Below are 19,772 nucleotides of genomic sequence, written 5' to 3'. Positions count from 1 at the left end.
GAAATAACACACATGGAATTATATAGTAACCCAAAAAGTGTTAAACAAATCAAAATCTATTATATATTTGAGATTCTTCAAAGTAGCCACCCTTTGCCTTGATGACAGCTTTGCACACTCTTGGCATTCTCTCAACCAGCTTCAGGAGGAATGCTTTTCCAACAGACTTGAAGGAGTTCCCACATATGCTGAGCACTTTTTGGCTGCTTTTCCTTCACTCTGCGGTTGAACTCATCCCAAACCATCTCAATTGGGTTGAGGTCGGGTGATTGTGGAGGCCATCTGATGCAGCACTCAATCACTTTGCTTGTTCAAATAGCCCTTACACAGCCTGGAGGTGTATTTGGGGTCATTGCCCTGTTGAAAAATAAATTATAGTCCCACTAAGCGCAAACCAGATGGAGTGGTGTATCGCTGCAGAATGCTGTGGTAGTCATGCATGTTAAGTGTGCCTTGAATTCTAAATAAATCACTGACAGTGTCACCATCAAAGCACCCCCACACCATCACACCTCCTCCTCCATGCTTCACGGTGGGAACCACACATGCAGAGATCACGTTCACCTACTCCGCGTTTCACAAAGAAACGGCGGTTGGAACCAAAATCTCAAATTTGGACTCATCAGACCAAAGGACAGATTTTCACCCGTCTAATGCCCATTGCTTGTGTTTCTTGGCACAAGCAAGTCTCTTCTTCTTATTGGTGACCTTTAGTAGTGGTTTCTTTGCAGCAATTCGACCATGATGGCCTGATTCAGGAAGGGTCATCTGAACAGTTGATGTTGAAATGTGTCTGAACAGTTGATGTTGAGATGTGTCTTTTACTTAAATTCTGTGAAGCACTTATTTGGCCTGCAATTTCTGAGGCTGGAAACTCTAATGAACTTATCCTCTGCAGCAGAGGTAACTCTGGGTCTTCCTTTACTGTGGTGGTCCTCATGCGTGCCAGTTTCATCATAGCAAATTATGGTTTTTGTGACTGCACTTCTAGAAAGTTATTGAAATTTTCCGGATTGACTGACCTTCATGTCTTAAAGTAATGATGGACTGTCGTTTCTTTTTGCTTATTTGAGCTGTTCTTGCCATAATATGGACTTGGTCTTTTATTAATTAGGGCTGTCTTCTGTATACCACCACTACCATGTCACAACACAACTGATTGGCTAAGATGCATTAAGAAGTAAAGAAAGTACACAAATGAAGGTGCTGAAAATCATGAGGGCAGTGGCAGGATATGATTGGGGATCGATAGAAAAACACTGTTGAATACATTACATGACCAAAAGTATGTGGACACATGCTCGTCAAACATCTCATTCCAATATCATGGGCATTAATATGGAGTTGGTCCCGCCTTTGCTGCTATAACAGCCTCCATTCTTCTGGGAAGGCTTTCCACAAGATGTTGGAACATTTCTGCGGGGACTTGCTTCCATTCAGCCACAAGAGCACAAGTGAGTTTGGGCACTGACGTTGGAAGATTAGGCCAATTCATCCCAAAGGTGTTCGATGGGGTTGAGGTCAGGGCTCTGTGCAGGCCAGTCAAGTTCTTCCACAACGATCTTGACAAACCATTTCTGTATGGTCCTTGTTTTTTGCACAGGGAAATTGTCATGCTGAAACAGGAAAGGGCCTTAGCCAAACTGTTGCCACAAAGTTGGAAGCACAGAATCGTCTAGAATGTCATTGTATGCTGTAAAGTTAAGATTTCCCTTCATTGGAACTAAGGGGCCTAGCCCGAACCATGAAAAACATCCTCAGACCATTATTCCTCCTCCACCAAACTTTACAGTTGGCACTATGCATTGGGGCAGGTAGCATTCTCCTGGCATCCACCAAACCCAGATTCGTCCACCAGATTGCCAGATGGTGAAGCATGATTTATCACTCCAGAGAATGTGTTTCCACTGCTCCAATTTCAGCAAGCTTTACATCACTCCAGCTGAAGCTTGGCATTTCGCATTGTGATCTAAGGCTTGTGTGCAGCTGTTCGGCCATGGAAACCCATTTCATGAAGCTCTAAATGCACAGTTATTGTGCTGACGTTGCTTACAGAGGCAGTTTGGAACTCGGTAGGGAGTGTTGCAACCGAGGACAGACAATTTGGATGCACAACACACTTCAGCACTTGGCGGTCCCATTCTGTGAGCTTGTGTGGCCTACCACTTCTCTGCATGGCTGTGTGCTCGATTTTATACACCTGTCAGTAACGGTTGTGGCTGAAATAGCCGAATCCAATAGATTGAAGGGGTGTCCAAATATTTTTGTATATATAGTGTATATCTTCTGTTTACTTATTTCACTCACCTCGGCATTATGACTTTTTTGCAACAGAAGATGGCACAGGAGGGTAGAGCTGCCGTCTTATCAGCTCTTAAGCAATCTTGCTATTTTGTTAGCTTTTTCGCGTTGTTCGTCACTTGTTTTGTACATAATGTTGCTGCTACCGTCTCTTATGACCGAAAAGAGCTTCTGGACATCAGAACTGGGATAACTCACCTCAAATTGGACAAGGAGTTCTTCTTCAATAGGTTGGACATGAGGGATATACTACGGACACCACACCAGGCCCAGATCCCCGTGATTAGCTGGAAAATAAAACGTAGGTTTCGCGGAAAGAGATCAGGATACCTTGTGAGGATCAGGCGACGAGTGACTAATCTGCCCTTTCCTTCTGTTCTGCTAGCTAACGTTCTATCGCTGGAAAATAAATTGGACGAACTGAAAACATGCATAGTCTACCAACCGGACATTAAAAACTGTAATATCTTATGTTTCACAGAGTCGTGGCTGAACGACGACATTAAGAACATACAGCTGGTAGGTTATACACTCTATCGGCAGGACAGAACAGCAGCCTCTGGTAAGACACACAGAGATGCGTACAAAGCTCTCCCTCGCCCTCCATTTGGCAAATCTGACCATAACTCTATCCTCCTGATTCCTGCTTACAAGCAAATATTTAGCAGGAAGCACCAGTGACTCTGTCTATAAAAAAGTGGCCAGATGAAGCAGATGCTAAACTACAGGACTGTTTTGCTAGCACAGACTGTGACATGCTCAATACCGAAGTGGTCTGATGAAATGGATGCTAAGCTACAGTTTCGTTAGCACAGACTGGAAGATATTCCGGGATTCTTCCGATGGCATTGAGGAGTACACCACATCAGTCACTGGCTTTATCAATAAGTGCATTGAGGATGGCGTCCCCACAGTGTCTGTACATACATACCCCAACCAGAAGCCATGGATTACAGGCAACATTCGCACTGAGCTAAAGGGTAGAGCTTCCGCTTTCAAGGTACCGGACTCTAACCCAGAAGCTTATAAGAAATCCCGCTATGCCCTCCGATGAACCATCAAACAGGCAAAGCATCAATACAGGACTAAGATCGAATCGTACTACACCGGCTCCAAAGCTCGTCAGATGTGGCTGGGTTTGCAAGCTATTACAGAATACAAAGGGAAGCACAGCCGTGAGCTGCGCTTCCCTATGCATATTCAAGGCCGCTGGGCCAGATGGATTGCCAGGACGTGTACTCCAAGCATGCACCGACATTTTCAACCTCTCCCTGTCTGAGTCTGTAATACCAACATGTTTCAAGCAGACCATCATAGTCCCTGTGCCCAAGAACACTAAGTTAACCTGCTTAAATGACTACCAACCCGTAGCACTCACGTCTGTAGCCATGAAATGCTTTGAAAGGCTGGTCATGGCTCACATCAACACCATTATCCCAGAAACCCTAGACCCACTCCAATTTGCATAACGCACCAACAGATCCATAGATGATGATCCACAGATCATGCATGATGCATGATCTCCATTGCACTCCACACTGCCCTTTCCCACCTGAACAAAAGGCACACCTATGTGAGAATGCTATTAATTGACTACAGCTCAGCATTCAACACCATAGTGCCCTCTAAGCTCATCACTAAGCTAAGGACACTGGGACTAAACACCTCACCTCTGCAACTGGATCCTGGACTTCCTGACGGGCCTCCCCCAGGTGGTAAGGGTAGGTAACAACACATCCACCACGCTGATCCTCAACACAGGGGCCCCTCAGGGGTGTGTGCTCAGTCCCCTCCTGTACTCCCTGTTCATTCATGGCTGCACGGCCAGGCACGACTCCAACACCATCATTAAGTTTGCTGATGACACAACAGTGGTAGGCCTGATCACCGACAACAATGAGACAGCCTAGAGGGAGGAGGTCAGAGACCTGACCGTGTGGTGCAAGGACAACATCCTCTCCCTCAACGTGATCAAGACAAAGGAGATGATTGTGGACTACAGGAAAAGGAGGACCGAGCACGCGCCCATTTTCATCAACGGGGCTGTTGTGGAGCAGGTTGAGAGCTTTAACTTCCTTGGTGTCCACATCACCAACAAACATGGTCCAAGCACGCCAAAACAGTCGTGAAGAGGGAAGGACAAAACCTATTCCCCCACAGGAGACTGAAAAGATTTGGCATGGGTCCTCAGATCCTCAAAAGGTTTTACAGCTGCACCATCGAGAGCATCCTGACGGGTTGCATCACCGACTGGTATGGCAACTGCTCGGCCTCCGACCGCAAGGCACTACAGATGTACCCTCTGCATATAGCCCCGCTATTGTTATTCGCTGCTGCTCTTTAATTATTTGTTATTCTTATCTCTTACTTTTTGGGGGATTTTCTTAAAACTGCATTGTTGGTTAAGGGCTTGTAAGTAAGCATTTCATGTGTTGTATTCGGTGCATGTGACAAATAAAATTTGATTTGAAATTTTGATTTGATTTTCAAATTACAAGGGCGTATGGGAATCCACCAACCAACATAGATAAAGCCTCTTTTACAGTGAAAAGTCGTGTCTGCTTCAGTGCTGTAATTTTGGGGTAATAACATTTTTTTTAAAGTCAAATGACAATACACACACACAGCCATTTTGTCACAGATATTATTGTTAGAAAAATAAGGCCGTTCACGACCGCTATAGTAATTTAAAGAAAAGCCGTTGACAGCCGCTATGGGTTCTAAAGGGTTTTAAAATGTTAAAAAATATTCAGATTTTTCAGAGGGTGCTACAGCACCCACAGCACCCATACTTCCCACAGCTATCTACACAAAAAGCTTCAAGTGACCTACATGATTCTTCATCGAGCTTTGTTGTTTTTCACTTTTCAGTGCCTTGTTTAGGAGAAGATCTGAATAAAATGTCACTGTGTGGTTGGATTAAATCTGCTTTCTATGAAAGATTTTTTGATCCTCCAATCTTATGAATGAGTGTCCGGGACTGCCAGATAGTTTTGTAGTATCAACTTTACTGTAATTTGAAGATACTATTTTCCTTTCACATACTCGTCCTCCCCTCAATGTTCCTTATCTCCCTCCTAGACCAGCATTGCTTCTGCAATGTATTTTAAACATGGTATTTTCACCCTATTTTAACAACACTTTACAGTAAAACCAAAAACCATTGAAGCAAAACATCGCCTCCAGAGAGGTACTCTCAGAGTACACTGCTGAAATTGACTGCTGAAATCCGTTGACTGGATTACTCCAATTTACCAAATGTACCGTGTTTTTAATCATTAGTGCACTGTTCCATATGCTCAACATCAACTACACTAAAAAGCTACTTTAGATTTTTTGATCACTCATTCATGCATTAATTTCATCATCCATTCAGCTATAAACTCAGGTATTCAGCAAACAATAACACAGCCTCAACTGCCGGTACATATAGTATACACGGATAGTCAAGAGAAATGTTGTGTGTTTATAGGTGATACGGGAATTAAGTTATCAATGTTCTTAAACCGAACTTCAATTTAACTACTCAGTTTGTATACCAGAAGGTGTAAGGTTCCGGTTGAAGGAAACAGACTGAGACCCAACCTACAATAATCAGGATGTTTATTTACGAGAGCTCTCCCGTTATACAATGTACACAGCCTTTTATACCTAACATTTGGTCATATGAATGCCCCTCCTCTTCTCTAACACTGACGATGCGGTTTACAAACTTTTCTACAACACATACATTGTTTCTCATATCTTGCACCTGGTACCCAATCCACTGTAAGCCTAAAGGTTTCTCCCCTCCCTGGGTGGGGAGACATTCTTCCTGTTATCAGTTCCTCCGTGGTCCCAAGTTGTCTGCTGTCTGTTAACAGTTCCCCTTTTCCTTGAACGTCTCACTTACATTGCTAACTTCTTGGGGCTATGTGGGATGCTAGCGTGCCACCCGTGGTGCACCCTATCAACAGCAGGTGCATTTCAAGAGCGGCAAATTTGAAACCAAATAAATGTCAAAATTCTAATTTTTCAAACATACAACTATCTTACACCCTTTGAAAGATAAACATCTCCTTAATCTAACCACGTTGTCCGATTTCAAAAAGGTTTTACGGCGAAAGCATAAAGTTAGATTATGTTAGGAGAGTACATTGACAATAGCTGTGTGTAATGTTTTGTCAATTCAAATACAGGCGTCACCAAACCATAAAACCAGCTAAAATGATGCACTAACCTTTTACAATCTCCATCAGATGACACTCCTAGGACATTATGTTAGACAATGCATGCATTTTTAGTTCTATCAAGTTCATATTTATATCCAAAAACAGCGTTTTACTATGGCATTGATGTTGAGGAAATCGTTTCCCTCCAATAACCGGCAGTCAAGTCAGCACCACAAATTAAATAATTAAAATTAGAAAACATTGGTAAAATATTATATTGTCATTTAAAGAATTATAGATTTACATCTCTTGAACGCAATCAACTTGCCAGATTTAAAAATAACCTTACTGGGAAATCACACTTTGCAATAATCTGAGCACTGCGCCCAGAAAAATATGCTTTGCTATACAGACAAACTGCCATGTTGGAGAGATCTAAAATCGAAAATACTATGTAAATAATCCATTACCTTTGATTCTCTTCATCAGATGTCACTTCCAGGAATCCCAGGTCCATAACGAATGTAGTTTTGTTCAAAAAAGCTCATCATTTATATCCAAAAAGTTCCGTGTTGTTAGCACATGATCTAAGCCAGCCGGACTTCTCGTCATGAACGAGGGGAAAAAATATATTTACGTTCGTTCAAACATGTCAAACGTTGTATAGCATAAATCATTAGTGCCTTTTTTAACCAGAACATGAATAATATTCAAGGTGGACGAATGCATTCTCTTTTATAACGTATTGGAACGAGGGTACCCAACATGAACTCGCGCGCCAGAGTCTAATCGGCCATCACCGTTCCATGGCTCTTGTTCGGTCAGATCTCACAGTAAAAGACTCAAAACACTTTGTAAAGGCTGGTGACATCTAGTGGAAGCAATAGGAAGTGCCAAAACATTAATCAACCCCTGTGTGTTTCAATGGCATAGGCTTAAAGGTCATTCAACACATCAGGTATCCACTTCCTGTCAGAAAATGTCTCAGGGTTTTGCCTGCCAAATGAGTTCTGTTATACTCACAGACACCATTCAAACAGTTTTAGAAACTTTAGGGTGTTTTCTATCCATATATAATAAGTATATGCATATTCTAGTTACTGGGTAGGATTAGTAACCAGATTAAATCGGGTACGTTTTTTTATCCAGCCGTGAAAATACTGCCCCCTAGCCCCAACAGGCTAAATATTAAAGTCTCAACTTGTCCCATGCACACACATTAGTACATTAACCTTATAATCACTCGGTTATACATTTTCAGGGTGAAATCATTTAGTCAAACCTTTAATCATATAATTTCCATTACAATAGGGGAAAACAATCTACTGGTAAATGGCTCTTTGGATGAATAAAATACACATACTGTCACGACTGTCTAGGACCAGTGGAGAGGTGGAATCAGGAGCAGGAGACAGAGGGCCGGAGCAACGGTGTTTTAATAATATTATTGACACGCAATAGCCGTAGGGCACCAGGCGCGTGGCGAAGTCTGCCAGGGGAAAAACACCTTCCCAAAATAAGCGCACTGGAAACGAAAAGCGCACGGGGCGCAGCCCGGCAATAATAATCTACAATAACAATTTATAATCACAACTGTCCTGAGTGGACAATAAACAATCCCGCACGAGAACCCCAACTGAAAATACACACTAAATAACCCCCCACTAATGACAAACACAAAACAGGTGCGAGATAGACAGACAGACAAAACCAAAAGACACAGAAACAACGATCGGTGGCAGCTAATAGGCCGGCGACGACGACCGCCGAGCGCCGCCCGACCGAGGAGGGGCGCCACCTTCGTTAGATACTGTGACACATACACATCAATCACAGTGTTTATAGAAGAAGGACACTCACCTTGAGAACAGAACTGCTCTGTTAACAGGTAAGGAATGCTGCGTTTAATGTACTTTTGTTTCACCATACAGTATACGTTGCAAGGGAGTTGATGAATGGCAGCCATCAACAGCATTGACTGTGGGAATTGAATAACTGTGCTCAAGGGTAATCTCTTGTGGATAGACTACGTAAGCATAAATGGTAAATTATGCTAGACTTTAGTTCTGGGTTAACCAAGATCAGTTCTAGGGAAAGGTATGGCTCTAAAGAACCCACAAGCCAAAATGAAAAGCTTATAGCAAAACTTGAAAGAATCAAAACAAAGAACTAGACAGTTGAAAACAAATCCCCAGGTGGTCTTCATTCATATAGCTTTCACTTCTCCTGTCTAAATGGATCAGTGCAGATGAGAGAGATGTGACAGAGAGAGGAGGAAAGGATGGAAACCACTTTAGACTATTTAGATGCACCTGGGACCTACTGAACTCTGATTGACCTCACACTTCCACTACCACAAGCACTATTGCCAACCCCAGGTGGGCAAAGTGTAAGCACAGGGTAGGAGTAGGAGCTAATGGCAAACATACATTTCAAACTTCAAATGTAAACCAGGAGAAAATATATTTAATCTAACCCTAATAGGATTACCAGGCTTTAGACATTTTTATTTAAAGACATTTTGATATTTTTACATGGGTGTTAGCGATTCTGCAGTTTAAAAATGAATGGTAATTCAAACGAGGTATTCCTGGGCAAGAGACTAAATTCCATTTTCCATGATATTATGTAAATGTATTCCTAGTCCATGACAATTTATCCATGCCAATGAGGTCAGAAACGCTGTGCCTTGTGAAAGTTTTCCGTAATTAGCCTAGCAGCGAGACACATTTACGGTTACTCGGGTAGCAGTTGGCATCTTTATTTATCCTCTGGGAGGTTATTTTCCTCTGTGTAATAGTGATGGAGTCATTGCCGACTTTTAACATGAGGAGATACGCTTTTCCTCCGAGGCCCTCAGGTCTGGAGAGAAGCCTATGGAGTCTTGCAGTTATGTTACAAGTGTAGATAATTGATTCTGAGCCCAATTCATTAGAGACAGCTAGCTCAGCAATGCTAACATGCTCACCTCTCACCATTACCAATAACAGGGGAGGTTATCATGTCTTGGGCGTATGATCTTTGACCCTCTGTTACTTTCTCACTCATCATTAGTCACGATTCATTCAGGATTATCCATAATCATGGTAGCATCCACATTAATATGGAAGTGTTTAGAAACATATTATATTCTTATTTATGATAAAAGTGACTCCAAAATGACACAATACATTATTTATCATTATTTACTATTGGGCACAAAACAATCTGAAACACAACCAAAACGAACTGAAAATACATCCAACAAGTTTGGAGAGTCACAAGCTTGATGTAATCATTGCGTGCTTGGAATATGGGACCAAAAACTACATTTTAGATGTGTCAATGATTTTTGACCCCTACCTTTTTGAGGAAAAGAAGTATTACCTGTTAAACACAATCTCTTTCTCTGAGCCATTGTATTAGTATACTGTAAAATAATATAATTTCCCACTTTTGTGGAGCATACAATATAGCTCAGTATTTTAATTATTTATTTTATACAGTCATTATTGCTCATCTTTATCAAGAGTGTCAATAATTTCAGGCCCCACTGTGCATGTTACAGCTGATTCATTTTAATTCAGCAATGACAATATAATGAATATGTGGCCTTATGTCCACACTGGCCGCAAGCTGCAATAATAATTTAATCAGAGGGCTCAGAGAGAACCGAGTTGTACTATGAGAGAGCCCCTAGAAAAAAATACAGCTGTGTACTTACTTGCGATATGGAGAATCAATTACACTGACTATTGCTATTAGGTTTGGGTGATCGCAACCTTCTCCTATCGTGATTATGTACCCATAACACATTGTGGTATACATCGCCTTCAGAAAGTATTCATACCCTTTGACTTGTTGCTAATTTTGATTAATTTAAAATTGATTACATGTGTTTTTCCCACCCATATACACATAATACCCCATAATGACAAAGTGAAAAGTGAAACTGTAGCGTATTTATAAAATACTGAAATATCTCAGTCAATACATTGTAAAAGCACCTTTTATCATGATTATAGCTTTGAGTCCTCTTTGGTATGTCTGTATCAGCTTTGCACATCTGGATATGGGGATTTTACCTCATTTTTCCTTGCAGATTCATCTCAAACTCTGTTAACTTAGATGGGGAGCAGCGGGTTTAACAGAAATCTTCAAGTCTTTCCACAGATTTTCAATGGGATTCAAGTCTGGGCATTGGCTGGGCCACTCAAGGACTTTCACATTCTTGTTCAAAAGCCATTCCAGCGTTGTTTTGGCTGTAGTATGCTTGGGGTCATTGTAAATCTTCACCCCATCTCTAAGGTCGTTTGCACTCTGAAGCAAGTTCTCATTAAGGATTTGACTGTATTTAGGCCTCATTCATTGTTCCCTCTATTCCTACCAGTCTCCCAGTATGTGCCACTGAAAAGCATCCCCATAGCATGATGCTGCCACCACCATGCTTCACAGTAGGGAGGGTGTTAGACAGGTGATGACCTGTGCCTGGTTTTCTCCAGACATAGCACTTTTCATTCAGGCTATAGAGTAACATTTTTGTCTCATCAGACCACAGAATCTTTTGCATTATGATCTTAGTCTTTCACGTGCATTTTTGCGAACTCTAGGTGTGCTGTCATATGCCTTTTTCTCAGGAGTGGCTTCCATGTGGCCACTGTCCAATAAAGCCCAGATTGGTGAAGTGCTGAATTAACGTTTTTCTGGCAAGTTCTCACATCTCAGTCAAGGAACCCTGTAGTTCTGTCAGAGTGGTCATTGGGTTCTGGGTCACCACCCTGACCAAGGTCCTTCTTGCCGGTTGCTCAGATTGGTCAGATGGCCAGCTCTAGGCAAATCTGGGTAGTTCCATAATTTTTCAATTTCCCAATGATGGAGATCACTGTGCTCTTGGAAAGTTAACACATAAATTATTTTATATCCTTCCCCGGATACACTACAAGACCAAAAATATGTAGACACCTGCTCGTCAAACATCCCATTCCAAAATCATGCTATTACAGTTAAATAAAGGTTAAATAAAAATACAAAAGTAAAAAAATAAAAACAGCCTCCACACTTCTGGGAAGGCTTTCCACTAGATGTTGGAACATTGCTGCGGGGACTTGCTTCCATTCAGCCACAAGAGCATTAGTGAGGTCGGACACTGATGTTGGGCGATTAGGCCTTGCTCGCAGTCAGTGTTCCAATTCATCCAAACGTTCTTTGTTGGAGTTGATGTCAGGACTCTGTGCAGGCCAGTCAGGTTCTTCCACACTGATCTCAACAAACCATATCTGTATGGACCTCGCTTTGTGCACGGGGGTATTGTCATGCTGAAACAGGAAAGGGCTTTTCCCAAACTGTTGCACAAAGTTGGAAACACAGAATCGTCTAGAATGTTATTGTATGCTGTAGTGTTAAGATTTCCCTTCACTGGAACTAAGGGGCCTATGAAAAACAGCCCCAGACAATTATTCCTCCTCCACCAAGCTTTGCAGTGGGCACTATGTATTGGGGCAGGGAGCGCTCTCCTGGCATCCGACAAACCCAAATTCGCCCGTCGGACTGCCAGATGCAGAAGCGTGATTTATCACTCCAGAGAACGTGTTTCTACTTGCTCCAGAGTCCAATGGCGGTGAGCCTCACACCACTCCAGTCGAGGATTGGCATTGTACATTGTGATTTTAGGTTTGTGTGCAGCTGCTCGGCCATGGAAACCCATTTCATGAAGCTCCCAACAAACAGTTATTGTACTGACGTTGCTTCCAGAGGCAGTTTGGAACTCAGTAGTGAGTGTTGCAACCAAGGACAGATGATTTTTACGCGCTACGTGCTTCAGCACTCAGCGGCCCCGTTCTGTGAGCTTGTGTGGCCTACCACTTCGCGGCTGAGCCGTTGTTGCTCCTAGACGTTTCCACTTCACAATAACAGCACTTACTCTTGACTGGGGCAGCTCTTGCAGGGCAGAAATTTGACAAACTGACTTGTTGGAAAGGTGGCATCCTATGAAGGTGTCATCCTATGACGGTGCCACGTTGAAAGTCACTGAGCTCTTCAGTAAGGCTATTCTACTGCCACTGTTTGTTTATGGAGATTCCGTGGCTGTGTGCTCGGTTTTATACACCTGTCAGCAACGGGTGTGGTTGAAATAGCCTAATCCACTAATTTGAGGGGATATCCACATACTTTTGGATATATAGTGTACATGCCTCATCACAATACCATCTCAGAAATCTATGGATAGTTCCTTGGACTTCATAGTATTGTTTCTGCTCTGAATTGACCACAGGTGGACTCCAATCAAGTTGTAGCAACATCTCAAGGATGATCAAAGAAAATTGGATGCACCTGAGCTCCATTTGGAGTGTCATAGCAATGGGGTGTGAATACTTATGTACATTTGATATTTATGTATTTTATTTTCAATATATTTGCAAACATTTAAAAAAACATGTTTCTACTTTGACATTGTGGGGTGTTGTGTGTAGATGGGCTCCCAAATGTTTAACCTGTTGGGGGTAGGGTGCAGTATTGACACGGCCGGATAAAAAACGTACCCGATTTAATCTGGTTACTACTCCTGCCCAGTAACTAGAATATGCATATAATTATTGGCTTTGAATAGAAAACACCCTAAAGTTTCTAAAACTGTTTGAATTCTGTCTGTGAGTATAACAGAACTCATATGGCAGGCAAAAACAAGAGAAGATTCCTTGTTTTTGTTTATTGTCTCTGTTTATTGAAGACTGAGGATCTTTGCTGTAACGTGACACTTCCTACGGCTCCCATAGGCTCTCAGAGCCCGGGAAAAAGCTGAATGATATCGAGGCAGCCCCAGGCTGAAACACATTTGCGCTTTTGGCAAGTGGCCGATCAGAGGACAATGGGCTTAGGCGCGTGCACGAGTCGACCCCATGCTTTATTTTCTTTCGTCTTTTTATCTAAACGCAGATTCCCGGTCGGAATATTATCGCTTTTTTACAAGAAAAATGGCATAAAAATTGATTTTAAACAGCGGTTGACATGCTTCGAAGTACGGTAATGGAATATTTAGAATTCTTTTGTCACGAAATGCGTCGTGCTCGTCACCCTTCTTTACCCTTTCGGATAGTGTCTTGAACGCACGAACAAAACGCCGCTGTTTGGATATAACTATGGATTATTTGGGACCAAACCAACATTTGTTATTGAAGTAGAAGTCCTGGGAGTGCATTCTGACGAAGAACACCAAAGGTAATAACATTTTTCTTATAGTAAATCTGACTTTGGTGAGTGCTAAACTTGCTGGGTGTCTAAATAGCTAGCCCTGTGATGCCGGGCTATCTACTTAGAATATTGCAAAATGTGCTTTCACCGAAAAGCCATTTTAAAATCGGATATATCGAGTGCATAGAGGAGTTCTGTATCTATAATTCTTAAAATAATTGTTATGCTTTTTTGTGAACGTTTATCGTGAGTAATTTAGTAAATTCACCGGAAGTTTGCTAGTTCTGAACGTCACATGCTAATGTAAAAATCTGGTTTTTGATATAAATATGAACTTGATTGAACAAAACATGCATGTATTGTATAACATAATGTCTTAGGTGTGTCATCCGATGAAGATCATCAAAGGTTAGTGCTGCATTTAGCTGTGGTTTGGGTTTATGTGACATTATATGCTAGCTTGAAAAATGGGTGTCTGATTATTTCTGGCTGGGTACTCTGCTGACATAATCTAATGTTTTGCTTTCGTTGTAAAGCCTTTTTGAAATCGGACAGTGTGGTTAGATTAACGAGAGTCTTGTCTTTAAAATGGTGTAAAATAGTCATATGTTTGAGAAATTGAAGTAATAGCATTTCTAAGGTATTTGAATAACGCGCTACAGGATTCCACTGGCTGTTACGTAGGTGGGACGATTACGTCCCACTGGCCCTAGAGAAGTTAATTCAGGCTGTAACACAAAACATAAGTCAAGGGGTATGACTATGAATACTTACTGAAGGCATAGTATAGCCCACTATTGCCCCCCCCCCCCCTCAAAAAAAGAGTAACCTTCGGTAGTCGCTAAATATGGTTGTAATAAACAAAGTGTTTTCTGTTTTCTTCCTAGACATTTAGCTCTAACTTTTTAACAGTTTAAGGTAGAAAATATTATTACTGTCACGTCCTGACCAGAAAAGGGGTCATTTTGTTCTTGTAGTTGGTCAGGACATGGCAGGGGTGTGTTTGTTTTGTGTGTTTGGGGGTTATGTTCTATGTTAATATATTTCTATGTTTGTTCTAGTTCTTATATTTCAATGTTTAGTTTATTGGGCTGACCTTCAATTGGAGGCAGCTGTTCCTCGTTGCCTCTAATTGAAGGTCCTATTTAGTTGGGGTGTTTTTCCATGGGTTTTGTGGGTAGTTGTTCCGTGTATAGCTGTGAGCCTTACAGGACTGTTTTTCGTCGATGTTTTTGTATAAGTGTTTTGTTTTGTTTTTTTCTTCTAATAAAAGAAGATACGTATTCATATACCCGCTGCGTTTTGGTCCACCTTTTACGACGAACCTGACAATTACCCCTTCACTGAAAGCTAAGATTCTCAGGAACACATATGTGTCTTCCTTTTCCTTCAAAACCTTTAGAACAGAGTGGACAGGACCAGGCAGTAAATCAGACTGGTGGAAAAAGAACATCAATAATGATGATATTTTTTCTACACAGAAGATCATACACAATTATTGCCTGATGTTTTCATTCATGTTTTCTAATACCTTTCTGATACATATTATTACAATATTATTACAAATCAGTCTAAAAAAAAAATCCTGACTGCCATAGCGCCAATTAAAAAAGTAAACATTGGTCATTGATTCCACCCCTTTTTTACTTGTTGGGATCGCCAAAAATGTTTTACATCAAAATGGAGCCATGGGCCAAAAATGTTTGATAACCCCTGATGTAGTGAGTTATGTTATACATCATGGGACGGATAGAATTGCAGTCTACTATATTCAGAACTGAATAATAATGTCTTTATTTGCCTCAAAAAATAGTAAACAGATAATATTGTCTCTCTTAAAGCTGTGATTGAGAATAGCATATGCCTATACTTCAGGACAACACGTTTTTAGGCTAGAATATTTGAGAAATAAGATACTGTTCATAACTTTAACTTGTCTTAAAGCTTATATGATATTTATTGAAATAGGCTATAGCAAATAGGAATAGGTAATTACTCTGAATGTCACTTGTGTGCTGCCCTGCTGTACGCTGCAAGACTCTGGACTCTGTTCTTTGCTGCGTGGCACCAGTCAAGTTCAAATATGCTAAACCTTCGTCTGTCACACCACAATGTCGCCACCCTCGATGGCTGTCAATAATCGTTGATAGACGATGCTATCATAATATCACCCAACCCTAATTGCTATATTCATTTATCAATAAAATACATATTTCACAGACCACTTTTAAATGTTACACACCCCTCCCGTCCGATGCATGTGTAAAGGACGTCACGCTGCTTGCTAAGCGAGTACCACTTCCTCCCGATTCGTTCCATACCTGGCTCAAACTTGGGACCTCTGCCACACGTGACCACCTTCCTCTGAGCCGATCGGACCACCTCAAAAAGCTAGCTAATGAGGTGACGCAAGCTGGACACTTAAGGCTGCGGAGTAAGTTTCAGACATCCCCCTGTGATACACATCCTTAATTGATCATCTGTGATGGTAATTCTGGGCAGCAGTTGTCTCGTTAAAATTGTGGAGTAATCAATTATTGTGGTGCATAATGTAACAACGTTTTAATAAACACTGTTACCTTAGCAGTCTTTCTAAGCAAATAGGCAGCAGACTAATCCCAGGTGTACACGACTTTCAAAGTCCAAACATCACTGAGCCTCTCACATTAAACAACCGTCTTTTGTGTAGCCTATTTTATTTGTTTTGCCAACGTAGTGGTGCAAACGATGTGGCACAGAAGGGGAGTCACAAGATTTTTCACTTGGTTGTGAGGATTCTCGATACCACGCTGTCTTACGAAAACAATGATGTGATGTGATTAGATTGTCAAAGTAGCTAGAACGAGCTGTGGCTCAAACTTTTTCAGTCAGACCTTCACGCTTGCCATAAAGAACTGAAATATCTAGCTAATATGTTTTGAATTAAATAACATTGCTTGTGAAATTCTGAGCTGTAACGATTTGACACTTCGGCAAGTATAAACGCATACTAGCAGTAGTCCTGCTCAAGTCTACACATTCAGGGTGATGTGATACGATTTCATCATCTCACTGGCATCTTCTCTGCTGAGCTCTCATTGCCTATTTCTGATCATTGTCAAAATTTGTCTTTGCACATCTCACACTACAAGAGCACTGCAGATTTTGTGCCGATAAAATCAAACATGTTTGAAAATATCTGGAAGTCTAGAACATCTCAAAGATGGTATAGGTAGACCTCCATGAGCCTGAGTAGGCAACGACGTGGGGATTTTGACTCCGATCTCTGTCTGGGACAGCTAAATCGGTGCCGAAATCATGTGGTGTACACCCGGCTTAAGAGAGCAAGAAGAAATGCTCTTAGTGTTTTTTGTCTTAGACTGTCCCGAATTCTAGCATACAGCGACTTGACGCGTGAACTTTCAAGGTGTCCCCTGCTGTTGAGACACTAATTTTCGTGCCTGACAGACACGCACCCCAATGTGAGTGTGTTGTTGACGAAACATGTTTTACGAGCCTGAGTTACAATACTCTACACCTCCATTCATTTTTCACATCGTGAATTTTATAAAAATTTGATTAATTGTGTGTTTTCTTGGCCTGATGTTTTTGATAGCCGTGTATTTCTCTCTCGGACAAATTGAGAATTTCCTGTCAAGAAGAGAGACACAGAAGCCTTGCTAGATTAGCTAGCCTAGCTAGCCTGTAGCCTCAAATGGAGGATGCTAACAAACGTTTTCAACGCTGCAAGAGCTGTGTTTATTTTGCTTTATTCCAGGAAAATGTGGACCACCCAGACTTTCAATATAGCAACTGTTTGCTTGCAGAGGACTACAGGGGCGAAGTGGCTACTCTTAGCAAATAAGTAGCAAACTTACACAAGCTACTGGGGAATCTACGCCCGCCTAGTTTTTCTTTCTCTTCTACTCCAGTAGCCGGACGCTGCTTTGGCCTGGTGGAAGTGTTGCCGCTGAGTCGTTCAACTGGTCGGTACGCTGCAGGGATTCCTCCCCAAAGGGATCTCCCCTTCCCTGGAGAATGAAGTTAGTAGATTTTTCCTGGATGACTTGGTGGATGTTCTTGTTCTCGATCCTACCAATCAGCCATGGAGATATATCACTCGCCGTGGAAGTCTAAAACAGTGACCTCTGGCAACAGGGGCCTCCTTGGCGAAAGTAAGCCCGAACTGGACACAGACTAGAAACAGCTTCGCAACCCTGGATCCAGAGGTTCCGGCACCTTCTTTCCTGTGGGCTTCCGATTATAGATCAGATACAGATGTACCTGTGCCTTCATCTTCTGTTTTGTCTCCAGTGGCTTTTTACCTCAGGTTTACCTCAGGTTCAGATCCTCAGAGCTCCCCCTATCATCGGACCATGAGGCAGTCTAAGACTCTGCCCATTCATCATCCACGATGGATACTACAGCATGCTCGGGTCCATCGGGCCATCAAGGGGTTTTCGAAGGAACAGCCGGACCTCCTCAACCATTGCACCAGCTGCCATCATTGGCAGCTCTATGGTTAGAAGCATCCCGGTGCAAAAACCCTGTGCTATCCTGGAGCATAAGTATGGGACATTAAAAGGCTTCTTACGGCTGTTCTATGACAGCTGCTGGGAGCTGAACCTGTCGTAGTCCATGTGAGGTCAAACAGCATTAGGAGGGCAAGCTCGAACTGCTGAAAATGTATTTTAAAGAACTGATCCTAGCTCTGAAAGATTACAAAAAGCAGCCAATTATGTCAGATCCGGTACCATCATTGGGCAGCGTGTGTGAAAGATTCGTCATGCTACTGGCATTACACACCTGGCTAAAACATTACAGTAGCTCTGTTGGAATAACTTTTATAGATAAGTTTGACATCTTCCGGAAACAGAAGATGCTCTACAAGAATGATCAGTCCATCCAAATCATCTTGGCTTCTGGACTCACATTTCAAGGCTGCATTGAGACAATGACTTATCAATGACCCAAGCCCACCTTAGATAATCCCTACCATTGTGTCGCTGAGTTGCCATAATGCTGCAGCAAATGTACATTATCCCAGGGACGTTGGAAGTCAAAAACTACACTACCAGTTAAAAGGTTTTTCTTTATTTTCACTATTTTCTACATTGTAGAATAATAGTGAAGACATCAAAACTATGAAATAACACATATGGAATCATGTAGTAACCAAAAAAGTGTTACACAAATCAAAATAGATTTTATATTTCAGATTCTTCAAATAGCCACCCTTTTCCTTGGTTAAAAAAACAACAGATTTTGAGGTCCCAGGCTCTTATAATGGAAAGCTATTGTTCCTATGTAATTCCATCACCCAAATTGCAATTCCTATGGCTTCCCCAGATCTCAACAGTCTTTATTCAAGGTTTCAGGCTTGTTTTTTGAAAAACAAGCAAGAATTTTGAGTTTTGGTTAGGAGAGCACCAGAAAAATATCAGTCTTTCGGCGCACGAGGGAGAGGGCGCACGCATACTAATTTTGCTTTACTATTGAACATACTACTTTCCCTATGAAATATTATAGTATATTTACATTTTAGAGTACCTGCGGATTAAATAGAAACGTCGTTTGACTTGTTTCGACGGAGTTTAGTGGTAGTTTTTGTGACTCCTTTGTCTGCATGTTGAACGAGTGGATTACTGAAATCGATGGCGCCAACTAAACTGACTTTTTGGGATATAAAGAAGGATTTTATCTAACAAAACGACCATTCATGTTGTAGCTGGGACCCTTGAACTGCAAACAGAGGAAGAGCTTCAAAAGTAAGTGATTTATTTAATCTCTATTTGTGATTTTATGAAGCCTCTGCTGGTTGAAAAATATGTTGATGTGGGGCGCCGTCCTCAGACAATCGCATGGTATGCTTTCGCCATAACCTATTGTAATTCGGACAACGCAGTTAGATTAACAATAATATAAGCTTTTAAATTATATATATGTTCATCAATGTTTAACATTCCGATTATTTATTTGAATTGCGCGCCCTCCAATTTCACCGGATGTTGTCGCCTGGTGTCCCGCTAGTGGGACACCTATCCCTAAGAATAAAAGCCTTGCTGGCCCCCCTACCTCTGAGGAAGCACAGTTCCCGCTCAGCCCAGTCAAAACTGTTCGCTGTTCTGGCACCCCTATGGTGGAACAAGCTCCCTCACGACGCCAGGACAGCGG

General features: G+C 41.8%; 1 protein-coding gene across 1 annotated transcript in view; it reads right to left on the bottom strand.

Annotated features, from left to right (window-relative positions):
• Positions 1-19,772, bottom strand: part of LOC106561032 (metabotropic glutamate receptor 8) — a 264,607-nt gene that overhangs the window by 113,391 nt on the left and 131,444 nt on the right. The gene's annotated exons all lie outside the window — the stretch shown is intronic.

The sequence above is a fragment of the Salmo salar genome, chromosome 10, assembly GCF_965601325.2.
Source record: "Salmo salar chromosome 10, fSalSal1, whole genome shotgun sequence".
Lineage (NCBI taxonomy): Eukaryota > Metazoa > Chordata > Actinopteri > Salmoniformes > Salmonidae > Salmo > Salmo salar.
This window is presented reverse-complemented; position numbering and strand designations above follow the sequence as displayed.